General features: G+C 42.5%; 1 protein-coding gene across 6 annotated transcripts in view; it reads left to right on the forward strand.

The window, feature by feature from the left end:
• Positions 1 to 17,514, forward strand: part of SPATS2L (spermatogenesis associated serine rich 2 like) — a 158,545-nt gene that overhangs the window by 4,412 nt on the left and 136,619 nt on the right. For all 6 annotated transcript variants that reach the window (XM_053918926.2, XM_053918922.2, XM_024563720.4 and 3 more), the window contains one exon: positions 17,169 to 17,218. The gene's annotated coding sequence lies outside the window, so the exon portion shown is untranslated. Of the gene's footprint in view, positions 1 to 17,168; positions 17,219 to 17,514 lie in introns of those variants that run through there.

Below are 17,514 nucleotides of genomic sequence, written 5' to 3' on the forward strand. Positions count from 1 at the left end.
TTCACGATCCACCTTTTAGAATGCCTTTCCTTTTCCTTCTGACCTAGCCACAAGCTCAAGTCTGCCCACCCTATTCATGTTACTCTCATGGGCTTCCTCCTCTTCTGCCCTTTCTGTCTGCATCATCTCTTTAGACCATCAGATGCTCTCTTATACTATTGTGTTCTTAAGTCTTGCTTTCTCAACTAGATTGCAAGTTCCTTGAGGGCACTGCTGTACCTTGTATGCCACGTTTGAGTCATTTACAGGCCTTTGGGCATAGCAAGCACTTGACAAGTATACATGTAGCATCAACCAACCAGAAGAGTCACTTTTTTTTAATGATGAGCTTTGATATTGCCAGTGTACTGCTTACCCTTGTGTCCCCCAGAGCCTAGCTTGCAGCTTGACCCCTAGTAATGACCTCAATAAATATTTTTTCACATAGAAATTAATGTTGACATTGGATAAGGGGGACAGACAGGCATTTGAAGGAGACATTTGTCAAGCAGTTTTTCCCATTTCAGTTGTTCTAATCAGTGTCTTTATTCATCAGCTGTGGGGATTCTGAGGCTTGGCATACTCCAGAGTTGAGATAATGATGGAAGCTGGTAGCTGTGAGTTAGAATTCAGGAAGTTGTCGTTATTTTAAGGTGCAGTGGCGGGTCCCATTAGGGAGCAAAAATAAAAGCATGCTGGCCTTATGCCAGTACTTTATGTAAAAAACAATTAGACTTGAATCATTAGTTATATAAAAGTTCAGTTAATTGACCCTAAAATCCCAGAATGCATTGCAGGGCTACCCAACCTTTTCATTTAAAAACTTCCTTGTTTATATATATATATATGTGTGTGTGTGTGTGTTATCTGGCGCATCCATCTGAGGATGAAGTTGGGGTAGGGAAGAGATGCCACACCCATTCTCTTGTATTCAGGACAAAATCCAACTCTTTAAACTTAATAAGACTCATTTTGTATAACACACTGTTTCTGCCAAGAAGGAGTTTATAGTCGAGCAGGGGAAATAACATGTATCCCAGAAACAAAAGTCTAACAGAGCTCAGAAGGGAAAATTTTCTTCTTGGGGGTGTGTGGGGGCTGCCTAAGGTCATAATTGTTTGAGCTGATTATTGAAAGGATGTGGGTAAGGCTGCAACAGCTATTATTGGAAATACGAGGCAGGGGGAAGGATGGGAGGGCTGGGGGCAGCGCAGGGCAGGCGTTCCAGCGTTTTTTGACTAGAACATCAGCCGTACACCAGGGCTCTCCAGGGCTCTCCGGGGCACTGGTGGTCTGCAGTGTTCAATAATGAAACTTGAAGGATATACAGACACCTGCAATAATTACTTTTGGTGCCAAGTGCTGAACTGATCATGACATAAAGCGCAAAATAAATCTTTTAGGCAGTGTAACCAGTGCATTCCTGGGTAGCATCCAACTTGCTTAGAATGCTCAAAAAGGCCTCCTGCATTATGGAAACACCACTGAGGACTGCAACTTTCATGGTGGTGTAAATAGGGAATGTCTGCCCGATTGTGCTCCCGAGGAGCCGGCCATCTATGGGACACTGCCCGGTGTACCCACCAGAGCTTAATAAATGGGTAAACATACTGTTATGTAGAACTCCCATTCTGATTTTGTAGAACTACACCCATGGACTGTAGAACTAGGGTATACGTTTCAGGGAGACAGATTGAGGGTCAGTGTAAAGAAAGTAGCCCTGTTATGTGTAATGGACTGTACTATTTCATTAGATGGTAAGCCCCTCATGACTAAATCATTCAAGCATAGGCTATACCATAAGCAATGTCTCATTTAAATACATGGGTTCTCTCCTTTCTTCCTCAAAGCACTGCTTTGAAGTATATACATATGCTAATTACCCCAATTTACTGAAGAGCAATACGGAAGCCAAGGAGGCTGAGTTAGAAGTTAAGTTGTAGCAAGTAAGTTGGGGCACAGGTGTTAAGCCCAAGCAGTTTGAAGGTAGAGACTGAATATGTACTGGATGAAGAAAGGATACAAACATTGGACGGCCTTAGTACTTTCAAGGGTCCTTCTTAACATAGGACTGATTCTTCCGTTCTCCTCAGGGATCAAGATGCTAATTGTTGCAAAGCACTAATTCATTATGAGCACACCCAATTCCTAGAAAATCAGAACAAAGTGAATACAATGATCATATCTGGATAGCCAACACTTACTGGTCATCTCACTTACACTTCACATGATCTTGCAAGGTGGGGATTATGTGCGCTTTTAAAAAGGGGACGCTGAAGCTAAGGGAAGTCACATAATTTGATTGAATCTGCAAAGTTGGTTAAGTGGCAGATGAATCTGTTTGGTGACTGACCCCCACCCCCAGCTCTTTTCTTACCCTACCCTGTGAGGTAATCCAGGGTGACATTGAGAATATTTACCTATCGGTTCAACACTAGACACCAACCACGCAAGAGAGGCCACTGGCTATAAACAGCCGCTGTGGCTCTCCCAGGTGATGACTCTCACCTGAGATGATGTTTAGATGAAGCCCAAAGGTGTGTGAAAGGATTGGTAATATTCCAAGACTGCAGATCTGGAGCTCCAGAAAGCTAATGACTTCTTTCTACTCTGTTTAGCATTTATTTCATTTTATACATGATACGTAGTACTATTAAAGAAAAAAAAAAACATTATCTTTCTTCAGGGTCTCAACCAACCTTTTCTCTCAGCTCATGAGCATGTATAAGTCTTTCTTATTTTTTTTTTAAACAGAGGACAAGACAAGCAAAATCCCCGTAGCCCTTTCCCTCTGGGTCTGCGTATGTTCCATCTCGTTCCTGGTCTTAGAAGACAGCTCTTTGAAAGACAGATCCTCAAGCAATACCTGCTCCTCCCCCACCCACTCTTTCTCTCCAACACTCTAAAGTCCTGTCATCTCATAATGGCCACCTCTGCCCTGCCCTGCCCTTCAAACCACCAGATCCATTGTCCAGGTTTCTTTTCTAATTCTTGACCCGTGTTGCTGTCAATGACCTCTCTCTGCCCTTTGGAAGTTTGCCCACCTGTTTTCTGAGTCATTCCTCTCCTGACTTTTCCCTGTTGCCCAGTACTCTGTATCAGGCTTCTCTGTAGGTTCCTCTCTTCCTCCCAAACCTCAGCATCCTCTAGTGTTCACTCTTCAACCCTCTGCTCACTCTTCACATTTGCCTTGGAGAGACTCACCTACTATTTTCTTTTGCTACCTCCTACATATATGCCATTGATTTCTTAATCTACAACTCCAACCTTGAGTTCTTCTGACCACTGTTCCAGGTATCTTAATTCAGCAGGTTCAAAACTCCAACCAACACATTCCTTCTGTATTCTCTTAATGAAAGGAACCCACTTTACCAAGTTTAAAATCTGGGAGTTGCTGTAGATTCCTGGCTCTTCCCCAATCTCTATGTTTCTTTGACCACCGAGCCCTGTGGAAAGCATCTTCTCTAACCGCCTTGACTCTGCCTTTACCTCTCTAGTCCGTTGCTGCCATCACTGTGGTGGTTCAGGCCCTCATCACCCCTCTCGGGGATTACTGCAGTAGCCTCGTCACTGGTCTCTCTGCCTTCTGCCTGGCCTGCCTCCAGTCCATTCCCCACACTGCTGCCTTTCTAAAAGCAAATTTGATCATGACTCTCTGCTGCTTAAAATCCTTCAGCAGAGTCAGTGCTTCTCCAGGATAAAAATCTAAGCTCCCTAGCATGGCACAAAAGCTCCTTTGTGATCTGGGCTCTCCCTTTGGTTATTTATCGAAGTCTTCTCTAATGATCCTGGTGCCCACTGTCTACCCCTGCCTATAGCTTCCCTGCTGAAGGATGTGAGTTGTTACAGGAGAGAAGCAAGAGGAGGGATGGGGACGTAGAACTGTGCTGACCCGTACCATGGCCACTGGCTGGATCTGGCTACTGCGCCCTGAAATAAGGCTAGCCCAACTGAGATGTGCTGTAAATGTAAGACACCATGGGTTCAAAGAGTTGACATGAAAAACAGAATGTAACGTACCTCATTAATAAAATTTAATATTGATTACATGTTCAAACAGTAATATCTTGGATATAGTGGATTAAATAAAATATATTATTAAAATTAATTCACATGTTTCTTTTTACTTTACTTTTAAAACATGACTACAAGAATATTTTACCTGTGTGGCTCACATTACAGTCCACTGAGCAGCATTGTTGTAAAACATCTCTTTATTCTTGGAGATGCATTTTACCGGAGCCAAGCCCATTGGATTTTTGAATGATTAAGTCAGCCCTGCAGGTACAGAGAAACAGCAATTGCTCAGTTTCTTAAATCCACAGATATAAAGTGCTTTAGATAAGATTCAGAATCAGAGAGACAGATTGTGAAAGCAACAGCCAGGAGTCACGCACCCAAGGCTCACAGTACTGAAGTCACAGTCCTCTGTCTCCCCAGTTACTGTCAGGAGTGGGAAGCAGGGAAACTTGTGTGCTAGAGGAAGGATTTGAGACAGGGGACGCAAGGAAGGTCAAGTGGAGTCACATTCCATGGGAGCCTCCCACCTGTGAGTGCCGAGAGCCACGCCTGTGTCTCTGAAGTCTCCATCCTGCCAAAGATCCTTCCCAGTGGGCTAAGTTCCAGCTCCCCCACTGTCTAGCTCTAGGATCCTGAGCAAGTTAATGAATTAATGGGTCTTGAGCCTCAATAGTATGTACATCCCACAGCCATTGTGCATCAAACAAAATGACATGCCAAACGACAGAAGTGCTCTGCAGAAGTTAGGTATATGCCTTAAGGTACTCAGGGTAGCGTTCTGTACATCGGTTGGCCCCAAAGTCTTTGAGGACAGATCGGAGGGCTGTCGGAAAGACCCAGAGGTCCTATGAGATATGCAGCACTTTACGTTTTCACAGTGGAAAAGCCGAGCAGTGATAGGAAATCAGAGCTTATCGTTTTGGAGCAGGAGGGAGAAAGCTGGAAGTGGGGGGAAGAAACGGTGACTCTCAAGAGAAAGGTTGGTTCAGCAGGATCAGATTCCAGCGAAGTCTGATAGGCCGTGTGACTCAGCACGCTCTCTCTCAGATGTTTGCCTGCAGTGTTCTGTCCAACCTGGCGCTTCTGAGAAGAATCCAACCCCCCTACCCACCCCGAGCAGTTGTTTTTCTTTGCTTTTACATACTCCGCATTAGTATAAGATTCTGTTAAGGGGAAAGATTCTTGTGCTAAAAAAATAAAAGTATGAAAGTCATACATCTATAGAAAATGGCCTGAGAAAGTGGTGACCACCGTGGTATGATTCTTTTCCCCCAACTTGCAGGATGGGGACCAGTTTGGGCCCCAGGCAAGAGGCTCCAGCTCCCTTAGTGACTGCCCACCCATCCAACTGATGGTGCAGTTTGCCTTGCCCAGACAATTTACCTAGGAAGCCATAACTCAGCCTCATTCTTGGGTAACCAAGTTTTCACTCTGTGCCCCAGGTTCGATTTGTCTCCCACATTTCCAAGTCCCTGCTTTGAGTTCTTGTTTAGGAATCCCAATTTCTTTTTGGGACGTGTGCCACTATATATCTCCAAGCCTTCTTAGGACAGTAGTCTTGCCTCTACAAGGTCTAGGGTGAGTCCCTGTTGCTCTCTCCTAGGCTTCTTCAAGCCTACCCGCAATGGGCAGGAAACTCGGCTAGTTTAATAGATACTTGTGGCGTTGAATAGCTGGCCTGAATACTGATCGTTCCCTGGTTCTAGACCCCTGACACCAAACACTGCCTTCTCATCGGCTGCCCCCTCTAGATCCCGTTTGTGCCGTATGTACAACTTGGGAGGAAAAGGGGGGAAGGCAAGAGTAGGGCTGATATGTTTCTAAATTGTGATCCATCCACTTCTTTGTCTCCTGTGTGAAGGCGAGTCTTATGTGCAGATGAAAAAGGTGGCTGCCTTTATGATGTGATTTCAGAATCTATACTATTCAAAAGGGCACCTCAAATATCAACAGTTTCACTTTCCTGCTCTCTAATATGGGAAAGCTTATATTAATAAAACCGGTCCTTTTCCTAAGAGTGGTATAGTTTAGAAGAAAAAGAGGACAAACTTGGTGCTTGAATGACCTGGTTTTTGACTCATAATTGGCTGGCTTATTTGAACTTGAGCAAATTATTTAATCTTCCTGAACCTCAGTTTTGCTCATGTTTGATATGAAGCTAACAACTACTTGTTTTGTTATGATTCTGTGATAACTGAATAAAGCAAGACGGAAAGTGCCCGGCAGCAAAGCCTAAGCTGCAAGTGCTATGGAAGGGGTAACTTAGACACGTGCTCCTTGGAATGGGTAATTTTTTAGGCCCTTCCCTGAGACTGATAAGGAAGAAAATAAGGAAGCTGGGCTAAGGGGCCCAGACTTTACCCATCCAAGTGTAAAAAGGACCAGAAAGAGTTTGCCTTTGCATTTTGCGTAAGGCCCATCTCGTCTGGTGGCTTGCATTGTGGAAGTATTCATCTGGAATTATGAATACAGCAGGAAGCCATGGAGCAAAGGCATGTTTACATCTTCTGCCAGGATAATAGAAGACTAAACAAAGCAAGTTTTTGAATCTTTGAATATTCTAGTACACCGCCATCAAAATAAACTTTTATTTCTATTCTTTGCTGACAAATTACAAATAAAGGAAGCCACTAAAATAACCTGAAAAGGAAGATTCAGATACAAATTAGACACTGGGGACAGATTTCACACTTATTTTGTTGGAGCCATTCTTTCTCTAACTGTGGGTGTTTGGGAAGTTCTTTTGTTGTACCTTTTGTTGCTTACAAGAAGGGGGAGAAAGCTTTAGTGTGCTCAGGAAGAATGGTTTTGATTGGAGGCAATATTGTTCTCAGTGTGGGCTGACTTTCATATTTTACAGTGATTGCTAATGCATAACGGAGAAAACCCATTTATTGAAGTGCCATGAACAGCGGCGAGATAGTCTGGTCTGACATCCTGCCACTTCTGATCAACAAGTATTTTTCACAGGAACGTGGGCAGTCCTATAATTTGTAAAGGGGAGAGTGGAAGGTGTTATGCTGGCAACTGTGACTGCTACTGTCCTGATCTGGAAGGTCTTTGTCCTTCCTCGCTTACGTCCCCTGTGAAGTCTGAATGGTAGACTGCATTCAGCCCTGCGCTGGCTGCCAGGGACTTCCCCCGCTGTAAAACCATAGCCTCCGTGCAGGGCTGTATTAAAATTGTGACCACGTGAGGAGAAAATGTAAATCTACTGCCTCAAAAATTAAAAATAAAAGCGTTAAAAAGATTATTTAGTGGTGGTTTGTGGCACTGAATATATAAACTCAATTTATTGCTCTGCTAGTCCCAGAGCAAGAACTGCTTCAGCAGTAATGGATGATATCAACTAAGGTTACCATGGCAACATTAATTTATAATTTCCAAACTTTGGTAGAATTTCACTTCCGGACTCTTCTGGATTGCATTTCAATTTACAGCTATTTCTCATTTATTAAGGCAATGCATATTCAGAAATTGTTTACATAAATGTACTAGGAGCATCTTCATGAAAGTTACTGATGTGGAATTAGAAGCGCAGAGTGTGGGCATTGGAAAGGGGCAGTGGGTGCCATGGTCTAAGATTCCCCCCTAATGCAGGAATCCCTTCCACTGTATCCCAGTCAGCCAGCTACCATTTGAACCCTGCGAGGAACCAGGAGTTCCTAATGTTGTGATGCTGAGCAATTCTGCTGACAGTAGTCTGCAGGACTCCTAGATCTTAAGCCCCTTTTTGATGGGCACCTTGTCTCATTTGTGATTGGACCAATACTCATTATCAAGCACAGGAAGACAACAATTTTGAAATCTGTTTTCTGCAGCTTTTGTTTTTTCTTCCATCACCCTTCGGGGTGCCATCGAATAGACATGCACCTTCTGTGTGGTGGCTCTCCAGACACCTGACCATAGCTATGGCGGTCCTACTCAAAGTCTTCTCTTCTCCGACTTCCGTGGTCCCAGTTCTTTCAACAGATTTCCCACTGGGCCTGTTAACACTCCTGGTCACTCGCCACCCTGCCTGTGCCATTTTAAAAGTGAGGCAGCCTGCGTGCATCTCCTGAGTTCTCCAAGCAGTAGAAAACCCAGGGCTGCTGTTAGCTCCCTCATTCAGGGTACCCTTCTTTCATTCATCCAGTCGAATATTGTGTTGGCCTCCATTTTAGTCGGGGGCAGCACATTGTTAGTTTATATCCAAAAGCAAATAAAATCTCCAAGTCCTTTTCTTACCAACTGCCACAAAGCTAAATCTCCCTTCTTCTGTCATTGTGCAGTTAATCATGTGAACCTTATTCTTGTTACATTTTGTCTCTTTTTGTCAAATCATTTTTCCTATCAAGACATTTTTGAATTCTAATTTTGAGAAATTCAATTCACAGTTACACATTGAAAATGGTACCTTCTCTGTCGTTGACAAAATGTTGGTCACAGCGCGGGCCAGAGAAGGAGCCTTTTGACTTTCCAGAGGAGACTTCTTGACATCGATATGTGAATTTTGTTAGTTTTTTAAAAAAACTAGTTTGATAATCTTTTACTTGTTTATTTTCTTGTCTCTAGGTTGTCTAAGAGGGCATAGGAAAGATTTAATCAAATGCCTTAATTCATAGATAGTGAGCAGGCTGACAGCTGTTGGGGGTGTTTAGGGGAGGGCTGGGTGGGAGAACAGAGGGATTGAGCAAATAGGGAAAAAAAGAGAAAAAAAGCTCATGGACAACAGTGTGATGATTACCTGCTGGGGTTGGGGGAGAGGGAGGGTATCGGCGGGATAAATGGTGAGGGACGGAGACTTGGCTTGGGGTGGTGAGCACACGATACCCTGCCCAGATGATGTGTTGTAGAACCTTGCGCCCAAAACCTGTATCAATTTCTTAAATGGTGTCAATAAAAAGGGGAAAAAAGTCTTAATAAAGCTATCATTTTTGATATACTTATAACCAATCATATATCCTCTACTATGATGTGAAGTGAGATTAATTTGAAGTAACTTAGATTGCATTAATCTTTGTTTTGACACATTTACTGAAAAGCCTATCTAAATAACCTGCTTTTTAATTTGCTTAAAAATAATTTTCTAAAATAAATTCATATCTCACTTATCCTCTCAATTCACATGAACTTGTTTGGTTCAGAGAAACTGCTTTCGTACATCATTCAGTTCTCTTTGCAGAATCATTGCTGTGAAAATGAATGGGTGCTGTGACAGGAAATCACTCCTTAGGTGTCACTCCAACCATCATTATGTTCATGCCTCCCGGGACAGACGTGAGCGGGCCGAGGCACGTCCACACAGTGCGCTGGCGTCTATGTAAATCGCTCCGTGACAGTATCACTAACGTGGCCATGACAGAGAACGTGCTGATGGCATCCTGTCACTAACGGATGCATGTGTTCTCTAAATGGACAATTCTGTATTACTTGAAAAGGACATTTTTTTTCCTTCATACAAATTCTTTGACTTTTTATATTACTATCAAATGTCTGTCAGACATACAGATGGTGCTTTTTGTTCTATATTTTGTTATATTCATGTACCAAATAGGTTTTTTATATATATTTTTTACTTTGGACCCAATGGAAAAAAAATAAATTAAAAGAATAGTAGCACCAAAGAATTTAAATCTATAAAAACACTAGTATTTGTGCAATACTTTATACTTCACAAAGTACTTTCACACATTTTCTTCCTTGAAAATAAAATTTTCCAGTTGTAAAAATAATGCACATGCATTGAATTTGGAAAAGATACTGAAAAGGATAAAAGTAATTAAAAGTCAGCTAAAATTTCACCACCCAGAGACCATCATTGTTAGCATCTGCCGCGCGTTCCTTCCAGATACGCATGTATGCGTATTGTAAGTGTGTGTGGGTATCCACTTGTGTGCGTTTGAACTGGCTTCACAGTGGACATAGCACGTCTGTACTGAAGAGTCAGTGTCAGATAGTCGCTAGAAGTGCTTTGCAATCAGACACTTTGAGATTCCAGTCCTGCCTGTGCTACTTATGCAGTGACCGTCAATCACTTAAATTGTCAAAACTTTGGTCTCTACTCCCGTGAAATGGTGCTAAGGCCAGTATGCATCTGGTAGGGTTATTGTAAGAATAAGATTAGGCCGGCAGAGTGTGTAGCATGCTGCATGGCTCAAAGTAAGTGCTCAGTAAATGTGAGCCACTATTATCATATGGGCTTTCTTGTCTGTTTTCCGCACTCAATTCTAGGATAGCAATTTCCCTTGTTATAAAATACGATTTGAAAAATATTTGGAATGACTGCACGCATTTCAGTATATGGCTGTACCCTAATGTAATCATTTCCCTATGCTTACACCATTTCCAGTTCCTTGCTATCATAAAGAGCACCACAGTTAATACCCTTTACGTTATTTTGTGTACATAGACAACAGATTCAGAATGAATTACTAATGGCATTTTATAGAGATGCGGGAAAAGACTAACAATTCTTTAGTGTCTACTAATGTGCCAGGGTGTTTGGTAGGTTTTTTACAGCAGAATTCTCACTTAATTCTTCCACAACTCTGCTGAGGGAAATCTGTTACCCCAACTTTTCAGATGTAAAAAGCTCTGAGGAGAGATAAGCAGTTTGCCCAAGGTCACGGATAGTGGTGGCAGAAACGGTATTTGAAGCCAGCTGTCTGGTTTCAAAGCCTATGTTTTCCACTCTGGCATGCGGTCCATGCCTATCTTTTTAAGGCTGGAGGAATGAATAGTTACCATTGTGCTTTTTACAAAAATGTCACTTGGTGCCACATAAAAGATAGGACACTTGGCTGGAACTCTTGGTTCACTCAGTATAGTACCTCTTTTGCGCGTATGTTCTTATATGTTTTGGAATTGAGCCTCATTAAAATAAGGTGTTAACCAAAGGAAATAAAACACAATGAAAGCAAACCTCAGGGAGGAAAATATTTATTTAGTCAATCGTACAAAAGTCATCATTGTTTCAGTTGTATGAACTAAGCCAGAATTACTTATCTCCCTAGGAAGTAGAGAATTTCACGTAAATCAATATAGAAATTAAACAGTAATAACAGCCAGAGTAAACTGATGCTGTCGAAAGGAATTATAAGTTTCACTACTTTTGTTTTAGGGGTCAAAAGGAAAAATCTTTAGCTTTAGCTGTAAGAGGGTGCTACACCAGTAAAGAGCTGTAATAACTGCTATTGGTCTAAGTATAGGTGTAGGGGAGACATAAAGTGTACTGGGACTGGTACTCCCAAAGAATTATTTGGTGAACTGACAGATTGTCTTTAAAAAGTCAGCCATTCAGGACATTTATCTCGGCAGCTTTCGAATCTGACTTACAGCGGACAGCATGGCAGTCAATTTTGTAGGAGAAGTGAATAATTAATATGAAGATGATGGGATAGGTATAGCCTGTTAGTACATAACACACAGTTTCTTTGAACAAGGAACAATTGAGGGTGTGTCTTTGAACAGGGTAGTCCTTGTTCATTATTTTACAGGTTTTAGTTCTTGGTAAAAATGAATGAAAAAACCCTAGTGCAGCCCCGACCAGTGTGGCTCAGTTGGTTGGGTGACAGCCCACAAAGCAAAAGGCCACCAGTTTGATTTCAGTCAGGGCACATACCTAGGCTGCGGGTGTGGTCCTGGGGCATGTGCAAGAGGAATCGATGTTTCTGTCTTACATCAATTTTTTTTCTCCCTCTCTCCCTCCCTTCCCCTCTCCCTAAAAATAAATAAATAATTTTTAAAAACTATTATGTAATATTTCATATCCAAGAGGTACTCTGTTGTATAGTTTCTAACCAACTATTGTCTAGTCTGGAAAACTATCTTTGGTTAAGTTCTTGAATTTTTATAGCCCTTGAGCTTATGCATTCTTGCCTTTGAATTGTTCTAGTTTTCTTCAGTCATTTCTAGTGATTTTAGTTCTTGCAAGGGAGGGACAGGGTCATTCATAGCCCAATAACTAAAAAAGGTTTTGGATCTCGGTAGAACACGACCGCCAACTTGACCTGTTGAGAGTATGTCCCCGTGGTGGTGTTGCAGGTGGGAAGGTTCCCCCAGGTTAAATTTGGGCTCTCCGCCCAACTAGCGAGTAATTGGAACTGTGAGCAGACAATTGGATGTGAATCTGCAGATGGGAGTCCAGATGTGGCTCCATTGCCTAGGCTAACGCTGGGTAGAGTGCTTGGCTATCACTGGGCCGCGGCTCCCTCAGCTCTCACGTGATGATGACGACTGCATGGTCAAGGTCATATGGAGGATTAAGTGTATTGAGCAGACCACTTGGCTAACTCAAAAGTGCCTTTACGATTAGTTTTTAATTAATGTACTTTTATGATCAGTTATTAATTAATGGCCACAGGTTATCCCTCTTGAGGAGAGGCTGATTTACCATTTAAAATATTGTCAAATGAATAATGGGAATACTTGTAAAATACATGTAAAACTACACCACTCCTAGAGCTAACCTCACCAGACTCTCCTAACTCTTTGCTTATACTTTATCCAGAGATAATGGGACAGGGACCTTCTCTGCCCAGGAGACCCCTGGCTAGCTTGGAGTCTCTCAAAGCTCACTCCCATGGCGATTCCTCTGGTGAGGGAAGGAGCCCCGTGGCATGAACAGGTGGTTCTTTTGAACACAGTCAAGATCTTTATAAAACTAGGCATTATGTTGTTCCAAGACAGAAGCAAAACTTGTGTAGTTGATGCATTGTTGTAGCTTTCAATAAAAAAGATTCCCAAGGAAGACTATCAGGTAGAAAAACATATTTTCAAAAGGTTGAATTACCAAAAAAATTACAAAGAGGAAACTCTTTGATTATTAAAGTAATCATGTTGCTGGAGCGGAGACAGAAAGAGGACCAGAAGTTAGGAATTTCAACACCGGGTAGCATCCAGGAAAGCTTTTTGGAATTCTCTCTTGGTTTTCCCCCAAGGCCTGGCTGTGTCAGTAAGGGCTCAGAAACTACCTGTGGGCCTAGCTGCAGGACAGTAACTCCCCAGCCTGAGGCCGCACACACTCCCCTCCCCTGGGCCGCTATGGGCCCACCTCCCTGCCTTTTACTGTTTTCCACGTAGTTATTTTCTCTCAATCTGAAGAGCAGAACAGAATTTGCTCTTTGCCACCCTAGCCTGGGCTACACTGTCTTACCCTTCTGAAGCTGTTTCACGTAGTTCTCCGCAGTGTTTCCCAGAGATGGGAGTATGTGAGCTGGGTGCTGGACATTTTCGACAAGCCTCCGTGATCACTCAGCAATAAGGAGCCAACAGAAGACCAGCAGGTCCCTGGGCTCCTTGAGGATGCTAGCTGGGAGAGGAGGCTTCATCTTATTTCGAATCATTTTCTAAAATTTATATCTCCTACTCTGGAAACTATTCTGAGTGTCCCTCATTTGTTCTGGTACCACACTTCACTCAGCTCATTTCTTCATCAACTATTTCGTGAGGGTCTGCTCTGTACTAGGCACTGTGAGAGGAGCAGAGAGTAATCAGACCTTGCAAAGAAGAGGACATTACATACCTTTAACAGCAAGATACGCCTCCGGAGATGGGAGGAGAGCGATGTTAAATTTGTAAAAATTTTTTTGCTGTACTCTTTACAATAAACAGTACTACATAAAAATCTATACCAGTATTCATTTATGTAGCAAATCCCTTTATAATGAAAGTTCCTGTTATCTGTGATTCGGGCAAGCACCATTAGAACACAATTCCAGTACAAAAGACCGGACAGTCCCTTGGAGTGAGCTAAAATGGGATTTGACCTGTATATCAAGCTTTTCATGGTTTTGATACTTTTCATTTCGATATGTCAACAAATGCCTGGCTTGATATTAAAGGCAGTTAAATCAATATTTCCTGCTGTAGTCAAGGTACAGCAACATACATCCAAGGGCAGCTTATCCCCAACAGCCATGTTTCGTTGAGTATGTATATTTTATCTCAAACCTCACTGACTGAACTACCTTTGGCTGAATAGGGTGAGAATATCAACATAGCTACTGTGAAAAAAAAGAAAAGCCAGAGAATCCATAACTTGTCCCTCACCCCTCATTTAAGCAATCTCATAATTTATTCTGCTCCCCTTCGTCATAAGGAATGACGGCATGGGAAAGATCCTGACTGCAGTGGCTGTGCTCCCGGCGTCTGCTTTAATCCTTCTTCCACGCCCGTCCCAGCCCGAGGATGTCTGAACATAGAGCAGCACAGCGAGAGGCAGAAGTGATTCCAGGTGTCTCAGCTGTGGGCATCTAATAATTGTGATGGAAAGGAGAATGGGGGAGAGCCTATTCCTACTTCCTCTTTTGCTGAACTTTTAACTGTTAGAAGATTTCTGAAAGTTACCTGTCAAAAACTCATTTGTTTCTATAAACAAATGGCCTGAAGCATCAATTTATAAACACCATTGGATTTATTTACTGTTGTCAGAAAAGCCTAACTTCTCTTCCCTGCGTACTGTGAATAGAGGAGTGATTATCATGTATTGGGCCTCCACTCTGTGCTAAGCACTTACAGTATCTCACCTCTAATAGGCAGAATGATGCTTAAAGGCTGTGTTATTATTTCCGTTTCATGTGTGACCTGGGCTGCTGAGTACCTTATGTGAAGGTACCAAGCTAGAAAGGGTGCAGGCGGCGATTTGAATCCAAGTTTGTCTGGTTCCAAAGCCTTTTAACTTTTTACATCAGGCGATCTTCCCTAATACATCATAAGATTGGAAAAACAGTTGTTTCAAATTGTTAAAGTAATACAAGCTTATTATACGAAGTTTGGTAAGCAGAGAAAATTGTAAAGAAGAAAGGGATCACCCATAATTCTTCATCTCAGATATAATCACTACTAAAATTTTTATTATTTTCTTTCCAGGCTTAAGCAAACCATGATTTATATATCCAGGAGAATACTGTTCCTCAGAATTATCATCTTTGAAGTTTATGTGTGTAGTCCAATAATGTTGCTATTGCTTAAAACAGTTTCGGAATTTCTTTCTGAGAAACCCCCACGCACAAGGGCCTTCAATAAAGACAGGGGAGAGACAGTGCCTATGTCCGTTACCTGAATACCTGTCAAAATAATACATTTTTATATCTTCTACCATTCCGTGCCCTCTAAAATTGCATGCTGCAAATATGTAACCATTTGTAAAGAATACCATCATCGCCTCTCTAAGAACCATAAACTTCTTGTGCTGACTTCTATTGCGGTAGGAGATGGGATTTATCAAAATGCTACTTTCTCCATGTCAAAGATTGATCGATATTTGGTGGTATGTTTAAAAGTCTTTATTAAAAATTAAATCTATACATGTTTAATATCTCATCCGACAGCTCGTATTATTTATGACATTGCCAACACAATATTTGCTTTTTGTAGTTCATAAAAAAAATCAGAAAATTGTTTTTGTTGAAAGTTTGAAAAATGTATTTTAAAATCAATTTCTTTTTAAGGGAAGTATTGTACTCACTGAATTATTCCCCTCTAAGGAGTTTCTGTGAAAGCAAATATATCTAAGTGTGATGAACTGATTTTCAAATAAAGTTAGTAGCACCTTGTGTCAAAGTAAATGTTCCTCAAAGGTGCAGGCGCGTGTGTACTCTCTCACACACGCGCGTAAGAAAAGATTGCTATCAAAGTGGCCAGTAGTATACTTTATTAAGGTCAAGAAAGTCACCTAGTTATGTGCCAGCTGAGTTCTCATCTCTGAATTGTTGCGTACAACGCTGCTACTTTTAGAAAACACATCTAACCTTCAACCCAAGCTTCTTGCTTGTTGCTTGGTTTCTGCCTTGTTTGTCATAGACATTTTTATCTGTCCCATCATCTAGCATGGCACCCCTCCCCCAGACTGCTGGGCATCTGGGATGCCAGAACCCTGGATTGGGGATCGGTACAGAATTCTGAGGGCCACTCCCAGGGTTCAGATTGGGCACACGGGCATGCACAGTTGTCCTCCGGGCTGTATTCTTCCCTGGTCTTCTGATTGCCAGCCTTTCCTATGACAGACTTCATCATGCTCACAGAGCTAATTACAAAGTGAAGACCAGGACTTCCATTGATATCCTGGGCACTGTTCACGATGCCTGGCGCTGTGTTCATAGTTTGTTAGAGAAATGAAGGGTTACAATATATTCTCTCAAACATGGACTGTCGGGAAGAAAAGTTAGTCTGATTGAAAGTGTCAGAATAGAATTGTAGATTAGAATCTCAGGGCTTAAGAGCATCTAGGTCAGTCCTCTCATTTAAAGATGACGTCCAGAGAGGTCAGCTGACTGGAGAAGGTCACCCAAAGAGCAGGTGCCATAGCCAGGCACAGCATCCAGTGTCCTGAGGTCCTGCCCCATCCTTTCCAGTGCACTCCCTCCTTGTCGTTGTCCCCAGTGCTTCATGGAGGTTGATCTGACTCCACAGGACTGGTGACCAGAGCATTTGAAGCCCACACAGTGCTTAACAGAGCAGCTCATGCACAGGCCTTCTCCGGGAACACGAGAAGCTATTGTTGACTTAGTGAGTGATGGGTTGGCTTACTCATGATTCTGGCACCTGCCTCTATGCCCAAGTGGGGCTGTGTGGTTATATATTATAGGCTATCTCTTGGGAAAGGAATATTATAACAACAATAACGATAATATCTAACACTTATTTGTAATAAATTAGGCAGGATATCAATTGCGGTTTAGAATCCAGGCTCTGGGGCCAGATGGTCACAGGCAGAATCCCCGATCCACCACTTGCCCTGTATACTTTGATGAGATAGGTGACTTGACCCTCAGGGGCCTCATTCTCTGCATCTGCAAAATGCCAATGGTAATAGTGCCTGTCTCAGAGTATTGAAGAGTTAGCCTATTTGACGCTCTAGAATAATGCTAGGCACTTTCCAAGCAAGCAACAAATATTAGCTATTGCTGTTATTAAAATTCCATTATTGTGTGCTAAATTCATTGCACAACTTATGTATTATTCATTCTTCTCACCAACTCTGCAAGGAAGGTACTATTATCTTCCATGTACAATTGAGTGAACTGAGGCACAGGGAGGTTACTCCACCCACACAGCAATTGTCACGAATAAGGACAAATGCCATGTCCGTCTGACTCCAGAACCTGTAGATGGGTGTGGGTAGGATGGGAATGAGTGGTGTGGCTGCTGAATGTGAGATCTGACCTCCCAAATTTCCTTTTTCCTAGAGCACTCCAGAACCCAGCCTGCTTTCCGCAGTATCTCCGTGGGTTTCCAGGTAAGCAGAGGTGATCCTTCCCTTCTCCGGAGCCTCTCCCAGGGCACATGGCCAGCTGTCCTTGCACCCGAAGCTGACTCCCAGAGCCTTGTCACAGCCTTTGTCAGCCTCTCAGGGTCTCCACACCAGATTCTTGTTTATAGGTGTTGGACTGAAGTCACTTTAGTGAGCGTCGGGGAGGGGCAGTGGACACAAGGCACTTCTGCCTCACTTACGTCCCCCTTCTCCACCAACATCAACATTTCTATGGGTTTTCTAGGGTAGTTTTATGCATGAAAAATACTTCAAAGTACCAC

Source organism: Desmodus rotundus, chromosome 2 (assembly GCF_022682495.2).
Source record: "Desmodus rotundus isolate HL8 chromosome 2, HLdesRot8A.1, whole genome shotgun sequence".
NCBI lineage: Eukaryota > Metazoa > Chordata > Mammalia > Chiroptera > Phyllostomidae > Desmodus > Desmodus rotundus.